Below are 13,601 nucleotides of genomic sequence, written 5' to 3' on the forward strand. Positions count from 1 at the left end.
TATATATATATATATATATATATATATAATATGCATTTGTAGGGCGTCTATTTCCGGCAATAAGAGATTTAAGGATTATTTAAATATATGTGTATTAATAGCGAGCAAAGTAAATTTCATCCGTACGGAAGTCGTAATGATTGCTGCGTTGCCTTTGATAATAACATGGGTCGAAAATATGAAAAACTTTTCAATAAAAGGTTCAAATCTTATGTTGAATAAATCAGTTCATGTCCAATGTATTGAGCATAACATGTTTAATGATATGATCAGCTACAGAGCCAACTTCAGCGGTATTCAAGAAGTACAACAGTTTTTAACGGCTAATGTGGAATCGAACTATCTTCATATAGATGACATAGGCGAGTTTAGAACATCGAATTTCATATTCAGGGTTACCAACTTTACTGTTAGGATGGATCCGCTTGCTGAACATTTCAAAATTGGTAATATGGTGACAAAGCTTAATATTAAATCGAACAACAATGCTTTCACTGATTTTCTGAATTTGATCAACTTTGAAGGATATTACACTCTTTTAAAATTGAGAGGTCTTGTCTTACTGAAGAATCTCGAAATCGAAGGTAGCATGATTATGCAGCAGTTTGCTGTTTTCAATGGCAATTTTGATAACATCGATGTCAATCATATGCTCATTGACAGTTTATTCTTAAAATCAGGAAGGAAAGCGATACCTCAGAATGCCTTGGTATCGTGGTGTTGCATCAATGTCGAATCGAAGTACATGACAGCGAAGCAAATTAATGGTAAGTTTATTATCGTATTTTGATATTCTTATATCCAAGCTCTTATCGAAGCTAGCTACTTTGCATATTTTGAAGCATGGTTTTTATTTATTGGTGCACTGGGAAAATTAGCCCACGGGTCGAAAAAGCCAATTTATTTTCATTTGTGCTGTATTTGTTCAGGACAATTCGTGAGAAAGTTCTTCGTGATGTTATTTAACCTATTATTAAAATGCATATCGGGTTGCTATGTGTCCCATGTAATCAATAAGTAAATATATCCTGGAGTTGAACAGTGTGTCGACCGCTATGTACCACTTGGTATTTCAGCATTTCTAACATTTTTCTGTGATATATTCTTGAGGTTTGTTTGTTTATTAGTGATATTTTACACCATACATTCGCATCATTGGAAATAAATATTCACACGTCATTCAAATAAAATTTGTATTTTGGAGTCGCGTGTCAAGTTTAATTTGACGTATAAAGTTCAGTATTTTTTCCCAGTCTTCTGAGTTTCTAAGTGCTTCTTGCAGGCTAGTTGCGTTAATGTCATATTGTTGTCGTTCGTTGACATATTTTCTGCAATGTAGAACTAAGTGTCGCACGCCCAGCCATACTCAACAATATTAGCAGTTTGGTTGTGGGTCCTTTTGTAGTAGGAATGTATGGGTTAGCTTCGTTGATGTTTGGGATTTACAAAGCCATCTTCAATGCATATGCTTCCGCTGAGAATAATCCACATTCCCGCTACTACGGAACCATGGAGCCCTGCTCTTACTGTGTTGTCGCTTTTGGAACCATCAGTAAATAAAATCGCGGATTGTTGGAATTGGCTGGAGAGTAATTGTTGAACTATCGGCCGAACTTTCTCTGCTGCGTCTCCGGCTCTTGCTCAAAGTGAAGTCAGAGTTATACCCGCCGTCGGTGTCGGACGAGTGATTTACATGCTGCCGTTCGGTTCGTTTCTTTGCCACTGTAGAGTAGCTCGAAGTCACCGGTCTTTCGCTGTAGTGTTTTGCTAGCACTTCCGCCACTTCTTCGGGGTTGTCTGTAATGTAATCCGTTCTTTTCAGTACTACGGTGCTTCGCTGCCGGTTACAACGCAGAGTATTTACTGTACGCCACCGCTCAGCGTCGTACTGCTCGGCGTGGCCTTCTCCACAAAATCCTTCCATGATTTTTGGTTCGCTAGCTTAACGTTTTTCGTGCTGTTGCTTTTGACTGGAATTGAATCGTTTGAGTGCTGTTGGTCTGTTTGAATCGGATATGTCCAGACGTCGGACGATGCTTTCGACGCTGCTTAATGAATTTCTTCACTTCGGTGCAGCACCATGGTACAGCTTTTGGCCCCATTCGGCCACTACTTCGTGGAATACATTTTTTGCGGCTGCCACCATTGTATCTGCGAACTGTACTCATCTGTAACACTGATTGACTCAGCTTTCATACAGACATGTCTGCACGATCATAGAGCCATTTTTCTCGAGCCGTCTGTATATTTGACCAACTAGCGATGAAGATCGTGATCGGGAAATGATCGCTGTTATGTGTGTCCGGAAGTGTTCGCCAGATGAAACGCCAGGTATTTTGAGCCGAAGAAAATATCAATACTTGAAGTATTACCCGTTGCGGGGTCGATGCAGATTGGAGAACAGTCGATCAAAATCACGAGCTTTCAGCTCACTGCGTTTTCTGCGATGAAGCGACCAAGCGCGTTCGATACTTTAGATTTCTAAGCGATGTGATGTAGATTAAAGTCTTAAAAGAAAACTATATATATATATATATATATATATATATATATATATATATATATATATATATATATATATATATATATATATATATATATATATATATATATATATATATATATATATATATATATATATATATATATATATATATATATATATATATATATATATATACAGGGTGTTTGGTTCATGGTTAAGAACCTCTCGAGGGATGGTTGACTGTCTTATTTGGAGAAAAAAATTGTTCTACACATACCATCAAATCTCAACCGTTACTAAGTTATTGAACTTTTTGTGTTAAAAACTTAGTTGTCTTAAAATAGCTTTAACTCAAAAAGTATACTTTGTATTTCAAATATTTTAGATCCTTGAATAGGTGAGAAAATTTTCCATTGAATGATGTCCTTAAGGTTGAGTAACCTGTTCATAGTAGTTTATTTGAAATTTAACAATTTTGATCGATTTTTCGTTCATTTCGCGAAAATCTTAATAGTTAATAGCACCATTTTAATAATTCAGGTTGTTATTCTTAAAGAGCTGCATAGTTTGTTCTTTGACATGATACACTTATCTTTTCTTGTTTTCATGTGTTTGGGTTATTGAACTTTGATATTTTGATATGATTTTCACGAATACTAGCTCTTATTGAAAAAGTATGGCACTTATTGTACCTTTTCTTATTTTTATTCGAAAGCCAGTAAAATTTTGCAGAAAAAAATGTATTAATACCTTTCAGTTAAGTGTATTTAGCGTTCTTTTAGAAGTAAATTAGTTTAAAGTTAATGTTATTTGTAGCATTTTCGTTAATTTAGTTAAAAAGTACATAATAAACATTACTATTATTATCATCGAAATAATGCATCTCAGCAAGTTCTACAATTCTTTTTTTGACTCCATTTAATTATCTCTTTCAGTTTCGAAGCTAAATCATTTTTATCACCTCGCCTCATATACAAAAACAACGATTTTGAACCCACTACCTTTGTGGTGAGGTCATGCTGTGTTAACTATTAAATTGCAGTGAAATGAAAAGCGATAGGGATAAAGTGTCAAACAACAAGTTATAGAGAATGTTAAGGTACACCAAATGAACAATAGTAATGATAATTTTAGTTGAATAATAATTAGAATAATAAAGGATAACTTGTACATTCATCGAAAGGAAATTTTTTCAGCTTTCCAATGAAGCCTTGTTAATAACGATATAACGCACATTTTTTTGATTAGGGTCTTTTAAACACTTCCAAGTGGATTACAGGAAAAGTTTAGTAATGAAATTACAAAGAAACGAGAAGAGATAAGAACATGATGTCGAAGAACAAATTATGAATCGTCCTAAAACACAACTTTTGGATAATAGATATTGCTATAATGATAATTCATTATTTTGAGCAAATTAACAAAAACCTCATCAAAACACCAACTTTTTACCACTTTACAACTTAAAGGTAATTAAAACTAATGAACAGAAAGATATGAGAACACAACTCAATATAAAATTTTCTCACCTTTCCAATGGAACCAAAAGATTTAAAATGCGAAGTATACTTTTCGAGTTAGAGGTATTTTAAGATAAATAAGTTTTTTACACAAAAAGTTCAATAACTCTTTAACGGTTGAGATTCGATAGTATGTGTAGAACGATTTTTTCTCCAAATATGACAGGCAATCATCCCTTAGAGGTTCTTAATCATGAACCAAGCACCCTGTATATATATATATATATATATATATATATATATATATATATATATATATATATATATATATATATATATATATATATATATATATATATATATATATATATATATATATATATATATATATATATATATATATATATATATATATATATATATATATATATATATATAACAATTAATTTTCTTAAAATAGTAAATAATAAACATCACCATTATTATCATGGAAATAATGCATCTCAGCAAGTTCTACAGTTCTTTCTTTGACTCCATTCAATTATCTCTTTTGGTTTCGACGGAAAATCGTTTTTATCACATCGTTTCATATGCAAAACTAACGATTTCGAACCCACTACATTTGTGGCGAGCTCATGCTGTGTTAACTATTAAATAGCAGCAAAATGAAAAGTGATATAGACAAAGTGTCAAATAAAAAGTTATAGAGAACATTAAGGGGCATCAAATGAACAATAGTAACGATAAATTTTGTTGATTAATAATTAGAATAATTAAAAAACTCCAAAAACACAAATTTTGAGTTATTTCGTTAGTAATAAAATCATTTAGTACACTTAACTAAAAGATATTTGTACATACACTGATAGGAAATTTTCTCAGCTTTCCAATGAAATCTTGTAAATAACGATATGGAGCATATTTTTTAGATTAGTCTTTTAAGCACTTGCAAGTCGGTTACAGGAAAAGTATAGTAATGAAATTACAAAGAAATGAGAAGAGATAGAATATGACGTCCAAGAACAAATTATGAATCGTCCTAAAACCCAACTTTTGGGTAATGGATATTGCTATAATCATACTTCATTATTTCGAGAAAATTAGCAAAAACCTCCTCAAAAACGCCAACTTTTAACTACTTTACAGCTAAAAGGTAATTAAAACTAATTACTTAAAAGATATGAGAACACCATTCAATAGGAAATTTTCACATCTTTCGAATGGAACTGAAACATTTAAAATACAAAGTATACTCCATTTTGGATCCCAAAAAACTCCCCCACCCCTCTCCCCTCACTACGCCCTATTGCTAAACTACCTACGCCCATGACATTGACCTAAGGATATTGAATAATTCATCCAAACATACCAATGTGGTAAATCTAAAGTATATTATGTTATTTTGGTATGCTATTTGAAATATGATTGGTACACCCGCAGTGTTGGCCAAAATAATGGTTTTTGGCAATTAATTCGATCTATCGAACTCTGAGCAGCTATAACTTGTTGTAGAGACATTCCAGCACCATGCATCCTTCGTCAAAGTTGTTCAGCATATCCTGAACTACACTCAGGGCCGCCGAGAGGGGGGGGGGGACCGGGGTGTTTCCCCCCGGGCCCGGAGTTTTGAAGGGGGCCCGGATTTTTAACAGAAACTAAAATTTTGACAAATACTATTTCGACAAAAATTTATTTGAGAATGCAATTGAAAATTCAATATCTTGTGCATGAGGTAACTAGAATAGCGAAAATTCTAAACTACTGCATATTTGATATCAACTATATTTATACCAACCCAATTCTCGCATCGAAACAAGATCAGACTCGAGTGGGCATAGCGGAATTTGTACATTGAATGTCATGTACGCAGTTCACCTGGGTTCGAATCCCAACACAGGAATAGAGATTTTTTATAGGAGAATTCTTAATCTGAACTAAGAAGCGAATGACCTTAAGATTAAAATGTCTATAATCGAAACAAAAATATGATCAGACTTGTAAGGGTTAAACAATTAAATGGTTTGATTAGAAGTCATGAGGTTGTCTTCAAATTTCGCCAATATGAAATCGATTTTTAGCATTGAAAATGCTTTACTCCACTATATGGGGCTGAGACTAGGTGTAAAACTAAAATCTAAAACTCGATCCGCGTCGCGAAAATGTGGCATAATTTTAAACGACTGCAGCGTTGTTAATTGTTGATGGAATTGCATCATTTGCAAATGATTGCAACTTTAAATTGGTATTTCAACTGTACACTATTGAAAAATTCGTATTATTGGAAATGCTTTGGAAAAATGTAAGAAGACATACCAAGTTTTCACTCACATTTTATTAATTGTTGAAAGATTTTCATGATTCGAACACCAATCGATTTAGAAAATTGGCAGTAAAAAATTGTTATCAAATTTATCTGTGTGTTTTATTAGCACACTATTGAAAAATCCGTAAATCCGCAGGGAAAACATATACAATTTTCACAAATGTGCGCAACTCTTTCCTTAACACAGACCTCATCTCGACACTCATAAACGTCTTACACATTTCATCGCATGACATAAAAGGAATGTTTCTGACCGAATTAATTCACTGCCATACCTACTCTGCTGATGGAACAAGGTAGGTTATTGCTACTGCGGCTGGTAGGATCTCAGATACATCTTTCATTTGATACGAGCCGTGGAAGGGGAGCGTTTCTGTGTGCTGGGAGGATTTTGCTCGCATTTCCAAGCGACGATGGCGGAACAAATGGCGAATTGCTGGTTTATGCAGTGCGTTTAGTCGTATCGGCAAGTCTCAAATCGTTTCATAGGATTCTCGTCCTGTATCACAAAACAGTTATTGGAAAATCGTCCTTATTATGACGAATATATAATGGAAAAAGAATTGATGAAGAAAATTCCGTTTATTAATTTGTATTAAGTTTGTGCTTGTCGATTCTGTATCTTTACCAGTAAATTATAATATAAGCAAATATTATTCAAATTAATAATTTACAAACTAGAAGTCTTTTGCAAAATGAAAAAACGTGGCAACCATGCCACTAAGCGAAAGCCACCCCAAAAAGAATGATGAAAATATTTTTATTTGTCGTACAAAAGGATGGCCTTCTATCTGCACCAAAATTTATTTATTTATTTTCGTCAAGCATATGTAGACTACATAGAATGGTTTTACAATATTTACTTATATACTATACATTATTTCTACGGTTTAGTTCAGATTTGATTTGTTTTCTAGACATGGAAAGGTCAATTATTACACAATTTTCATTATAATGACGCATCATTCTATTGATGGGGCTATTTTTAGCATAGTTTGTCCTAAAAGATTGTTCTTGGAATAAATTACGAGTTCTTAGTTGTCGGCTAGGTACATAAAATTTTATTTGCGAAAGTAATGATGCGGATTTTACACGTTGAGAAATAATGTCGTTGATAAAGTAAAGCATGGAAAATTCGCGGCGTTCTTTGAGTGTTTGTATATTAATGAGCATGCAACGTGCTTTATACGATGGAAGGGGAAATGTCGTCCAGTTTAGTTTACGAAGCGCGTACAAAATAAATTGTTTTTGGACTGATTCAATGCGTTCTTCGTACAGAACAGTGTATGGGTTCCATACTATGCTGCAATATTCCAAAATTGGCCTGACATATGTATTGTATAATGATTTTATTGTGTAAGGGTCTTCAAAATTGTAGGTGAAACGTTTAATAAAGCCCAGCATACTATTTGCTTTATTTATTATTGTATTATAATGTTCAACAAATGTGAGCTTGGAGTCTAAGATTACGCCTAAATCTCGTATAATTTTGCATTTTTCTACAAGTTGATTGCCTAAGTGTATGTCTATGGGAACATTTGAAATTTTTCTGCTGAAGGTTATTGAGTTGCATTTCTTTACATTAAGTTGGAGTAGACTTTTGCTACACCACGTGTGGAATATATTTATTTCGTTTTGGAATATTTCAGTGTCTTTGACATTTCTTATTTCCATGAAAAGTTTCATGTCATCTGCATATATAAGCACTTTAAGATGTTTGAGTATAAAGGTAATGTCATTTACGTACAAAATAAAAAGAAGAGGGCCTAAGTGGGAACCCTGGGGTACGCCAGTTGATTAAAGAGATCACCTTGTTTCAGTGCTTATTTGACAAAAAATGTTCGTGTGTGTACGTAGCAGAAGCGAATCGCCGGCAAGGTTCGAATCGTTTCAAAGGATTCTCGTCCCGTATCACAAAACATAGTTATCAGCAAACAGTCCTTATTAGGACGAATACATAATGGAAAAAGAATTCAATTAGAAAAATCCTTTCATTAATTTGTATTAATTGTGCGCTTGTTAATTCTGTTCAATTCCCTAGTAACAAATTAGGTTTTAAGGTTGTTTTATAGCCACTCATAAAACTTATATTGCACTTGTAGCGTGCTATAAAACTTCAATTGTTACTTGGGTTACCAGTGAATCATAACATAAACAAATATTCATACATTATACAAAAATCCCTTTTATTAGCTTGTCTTAAATCTGTGCTTGTTAATAATCAATTCTGTATCTTTATCAGTGAACAATAACAATAAAAGTAACAACAAGTAACAAGTAGTCGTGTCTTGTAGACAACCCTCTATTTTTTTTTGATTTATTGAATTTCCAATCTTCGAAAGCGTTGGATTAGTATCGAAAGTAATTATTGAAAAAAAAAAACCCTGCTTAGGGTTGCCACACCGGTTTTTGGAGACGAATTTCGTGTCTTCGTTCAGGTAAATCCGAATTCGCCCGGAAGAATCCATTGGATTATTTTGCTATTTTGCGTTGTCCTTTTCTTTACCAGGAATCGTCCAGCCCTAATTGTTAAGGAGGGCCCCTATTGGTATTGACAAAAAATATTATAAAAGTGCCATTTGGGTTTACTTTACCCCACTGAACCTTCGGTTCAATGGATCATTGTTCCTCACAAAGATTCTCGAAAGAAACTGAAGTGTGATTTCACAACCCGTGTTTGTTTATTGAGGAGCAGAGCAAAGCTCGCTCGGGTTATCCTTCACAGCGAGAGTGGCTGGTGCTTTTAGATTCTTTGTGGGAAGGAAGGAGAGCGAAGTACTACACCCAACTACATAAATCGACAAAACTGTTAACAAATGCAAAAACATACAACTAAATGTGAACGGCACAGAAAGGTGGAGTGCTTTAGCAAAACATTACACTCTATGGTGAATGTGAAGAAAATAAGATATATTTCCTCCTAGTGCTACGAGCTGCATAAGAAATAAAACAGTGCATATTTAGTTGTTTTTAAGCGTTTTATACAATAAAAAGCAATGGAAGCGCTCCAAACTTCTGTCGAGTGATCACTTTAATTCGAAATTGTAATTGATACCCATGTGTCTCTTGAAGTCTATCCCCTGCACAGTAAAACTCTACTGATGAAAGTACTACTAGAGGCGGTAACCCTACCTCTATTTGAGAGCTCAATTGGTCAAATGAGTCATCAAAAACTCTTGATATACCTAAATAATTCGAAATAATCCAAAAATTTAAATTTAAAATTTAATATATTTTGTTTGCCGTTCATTGTTACATAATCCATAAAAAATCATATTCAGATACGAGATGATACCGAAACATTTTTGTCTAGGAGTCGTAGTCAAATGAAGTGGCTTTTTTCGAAGATTTTCTTGCAAGGAATGGAAAAAAGATAAATACGTTTTACAATTCTTTCAAATACGGCCTTTTATCAACATTTTCATTATAACAGCAAATTGCGTACACAACAAGCCCCTTTTATGAGGAATATAGTGTTAATAGTTTTGTTTTGAATTTTATATGTCATAGAGCATGAAGAGATGATCTCTCAGTTCACAATCTTGCAGCTGCCAATTATTCTAAGAAGCATACGTTCAACTAAATTACTAAATTGTGTTTGATTGATTTCGAAGAGAAAATTTAACTCTGCTACCAAACTAAATCAACTAGTTAGCAAGATTAGCTAACTAATGTAGCAAGTTAAATCCGCATACAAAATCTTTTCGTTTTGGAGGAGCGAGCGTGAGATTTTGAACGTCGCTTCCTGAACGTAACGATTTTATTTTTATTTTTGAACTATTTACTAGAAATCAGTTACAACATTCTTGTAAAATATTTTAAGGTGTGCTAACACACCAACACAAATAAAGAATAATTCATGTTTTTATACGATTATGAATGTTTTCGAAACCAGCATAGCGTAAAATCCAACCCCAACCCTTATTTGAAATTTGATCCATGTTTCTCATTTTTTTTATTTTTGCATGGATTTTTTTTATTTTGTTAAAATTTCATTTATCTATTTTTTCAATTTGTTGTTTGTATTTGTATTTCTACAATTTTAAGATTCTGCCTTTTTTATCTATTTCCATTCTTTTATTTTAGCCATCTTTTTACGTTCCTTACATTTGCTTTTTTCTATTGCTATCACTATCACTTACTTTAATTTATAGTTTTTTCTCTGTTATTTCATTTTATTCACAATTTTTCGAGAAAATTCTGCTTTCTTTATTTCATTTTGCTTATTGTTTCATATTTTAATACCCTGCTTTTTTATTTGTTTCTTTTTTCATTCCATCCAATTTTTAGAATTTGTCTATTTACTACTTTTATTCTTATCATAGCCTTTTCTATTTCCGTTTTTTTCATATTTTTTTGCATTTCCATAAGCAATTTTACTTATTCAAATTCATTCCAATTTGTCTTATTTTTTAATTTTTTACCTTTCTCCTATTTTCTTCCTTATGTTTTTAACTTTTCGTTTTTCGTAGTTTTTTTTTTCCAATTGATCGTTTAATATAATTTTATTTATTTCTTATACCTTTTTCTTAAGATTTTATTCGTTATTGTTATTTATTTATTGTTTCCATTTAACCTATTTTGAAAGTACTTTTTCTGTTGACCATTTTCTTGTACGTTTATATTGATTTTTTTTTTATTTTCCTAAAAAACATTTGATCTTTTTTTTTGCACTATGCGCACTTTTCCTTGATTTTACATTTAGTTCGTTGTTTTAATTTATTTCAAATTTCATTTCTAGTGTTTTTCTATTCTTTAAATAATTTAATTCATTTTATTCATTTTCTTAGTGTTAATTTCTCCATTTTTTGTGTTTCTATAGTATACCATGTTGGCTTTTTCCTACTATCTTTGTTTTTCATTTTGTCTGTTTGCTCCGTTTTTATTCATTATCCAATTTTCTTTACTTTTTGTCTTTTTATCATTCCACTTTTCCAGTTTTTCAAAATTTTCCGGTTCGTTCATTTATTTTAATTTCTCTATGGTTATTTTATTCTTGTCTTTTATATACACTCCTGTAATTTTATGCATTCTTAACGTTCTATTTACTTTTTCTATTGCTTTAAATATGTCTTGTTTTAAATGTTAAATAAATTTTATTATTCTTGATTTATCGAGTTTTTCAGTTTTATGCATTTTTTATATTAATGTTTGTATTCTTTTTAGTAGTTTTTCTTTCATTTTTATTTATTCATAAATTTTTTTCCACTTTCTTATCGATTTTTCATTATTTTTAACATTTGTTCAATAATGTTCGAATATGTTTTTTTCTAGTTTCCTGTTTTCTTTTATCAAATTTTTATAGGTTTTATTTTGGTTTTTCTAGATTAAACATTTTTTGACAATTGACATTAATTTGTTTATTTGGTTGATTTTGTTGTTTTTAGCTCTTTTTTACATTCTTTTAATATTTAGTTTTCTTATTGTTTTTCTTTTATTTTATGTTTCTTTGCCGTTGATCGCCGTTTAGATATTTTTAATTTTTGTAATAACTACATTTTTAATCTTTCCATTTCCGTACTTTTATAAATACTATTGACAAAAATGACGCTTTTCAAAGTCACCTAAACTGTCGAAAAGGTATTTAAAAAAAACTCCCACAGTAATGAATTTCAAACATTAACTTTTTTGTACTGTACACAGTGGTGGGGGCCCGTACGTTGGACCCCCTGGGCCCGTATTTTCTCTCTGCGGCCCTGACTACACTTCTATCTAATTGTTGGTATACTGCAGGAAGAATTGTAGTCTGTAAAATTAAAAATGCAAAAAAGTAGGTTTTCTCATAGTAATTTCCATACAAATTTCAAACGCAATGCACTACGCCGGGTCAAATCCAATCGACCCCAAATTTTGCACAGTTGTTTAGGACCCCAAATGGAACCAAAAAAGTGCTGTGCTGAAAAACCCACCCTAATATATATATATATATATATATATATATATATATATATATATATATATATATATATATATATATATATATATATATATATATATATATATATATATATATATATATATATATATATATATATATATATATATATATATATATATATATATATATATATATATATATATATATATATATATATATATATATATATATATATATATATATATATATATATACATGTCCCGCCGTTGTAAATGTATTATCTGTGATAAAGGCGCCAAATAAAATTCACGACAGTCTAGTTCAGTCACCGCCGACGGTGGTCGATCGACCGCACTTTGTGTCTTTATACCTTTATATCACAGTCCGTCTTTGTTTCGATGTTTGTGCCCTGTTCGTTTCGTCCGGCTATTGGAAAGCAGGAAACGGGTCCTTCCGCTGAGAACGATCATATGGTGCCGTGACGAGGATACCGCCGTGCCACGACAACCTGCCGACCAATTATTCAAGTGGAATTCATTTAAAGATAATCGGTTACGATTCTATTTCGCGTCACTTCAGCTATGCCGGTGTGGGCAAGTATGCAGCCGCTTAGCAATATTATCCCCCTGCAGAGCCAAGCCGGTGTGGGCGTAGTTGCAGCCGCTTAGTGGAATGCATTACTCCAGCGGAATCAACTCCCAGTTGCACCGATCGCAACTACCCCAAATGCATTCATCAAAAGCAAGTGCTCCGTCGAAGTAAATCGCTGAATGCCATCATGTCATCACAATGGAATACCACCGTCCAAAGTTACTACAATGGAGGAAACATGTCGAAGTTCATTTCGAAAGTTTTGCAGTACCCGTCATTTGACTTCATTAAACCAATCATGAAGCTGTAGACCAAAAAACATTCGTTTTGGTGGGGGAGTATGTTGCGGCAGAGCGCAATATGTGCATATGCCCTCGCCATTGTACATGAATTATCTGTGATAAAGTGCGTCAAATAAAATTCACGACAGTCTAGTTCAGTCACCGCCGGCGTGGTCGATCGATCGCCTATATATCACAGTCCGTCTTTGTTTCGCTGTATATATATATATATATATATATATATATATATATATATATATATATATATGTATATATATATATATATATATATATATATATATATATATATATATATATATATATATATATATATATATATATATATATATATATATATATATATATATATATATATATATATATATATATATATATATATATATATGTATATATATATATATATATATATATATATATATATATATATATATATATATATATATATATATATATATATATATATATATATATATATATATATATATATATATATATATATATATATATATATATATATATATATATATATATATATATATATATATATTGAATGGTTATCTTC

This window comes from Topomyia yanbarensis, chromosome 1 (genome assembly GCF_030247195.1).
Source record: "Topomyia yanbarensis strain Yona2022 chromosome 1, ASM3024719v1, whole genome shotgun sequence".
NCBI classification, from domain to species: Eukaryota; Metazoa; Arthropoda; class Insecta; order Diptera; family Culicidae; genus Topomyia; species Topomyia yanbarensis.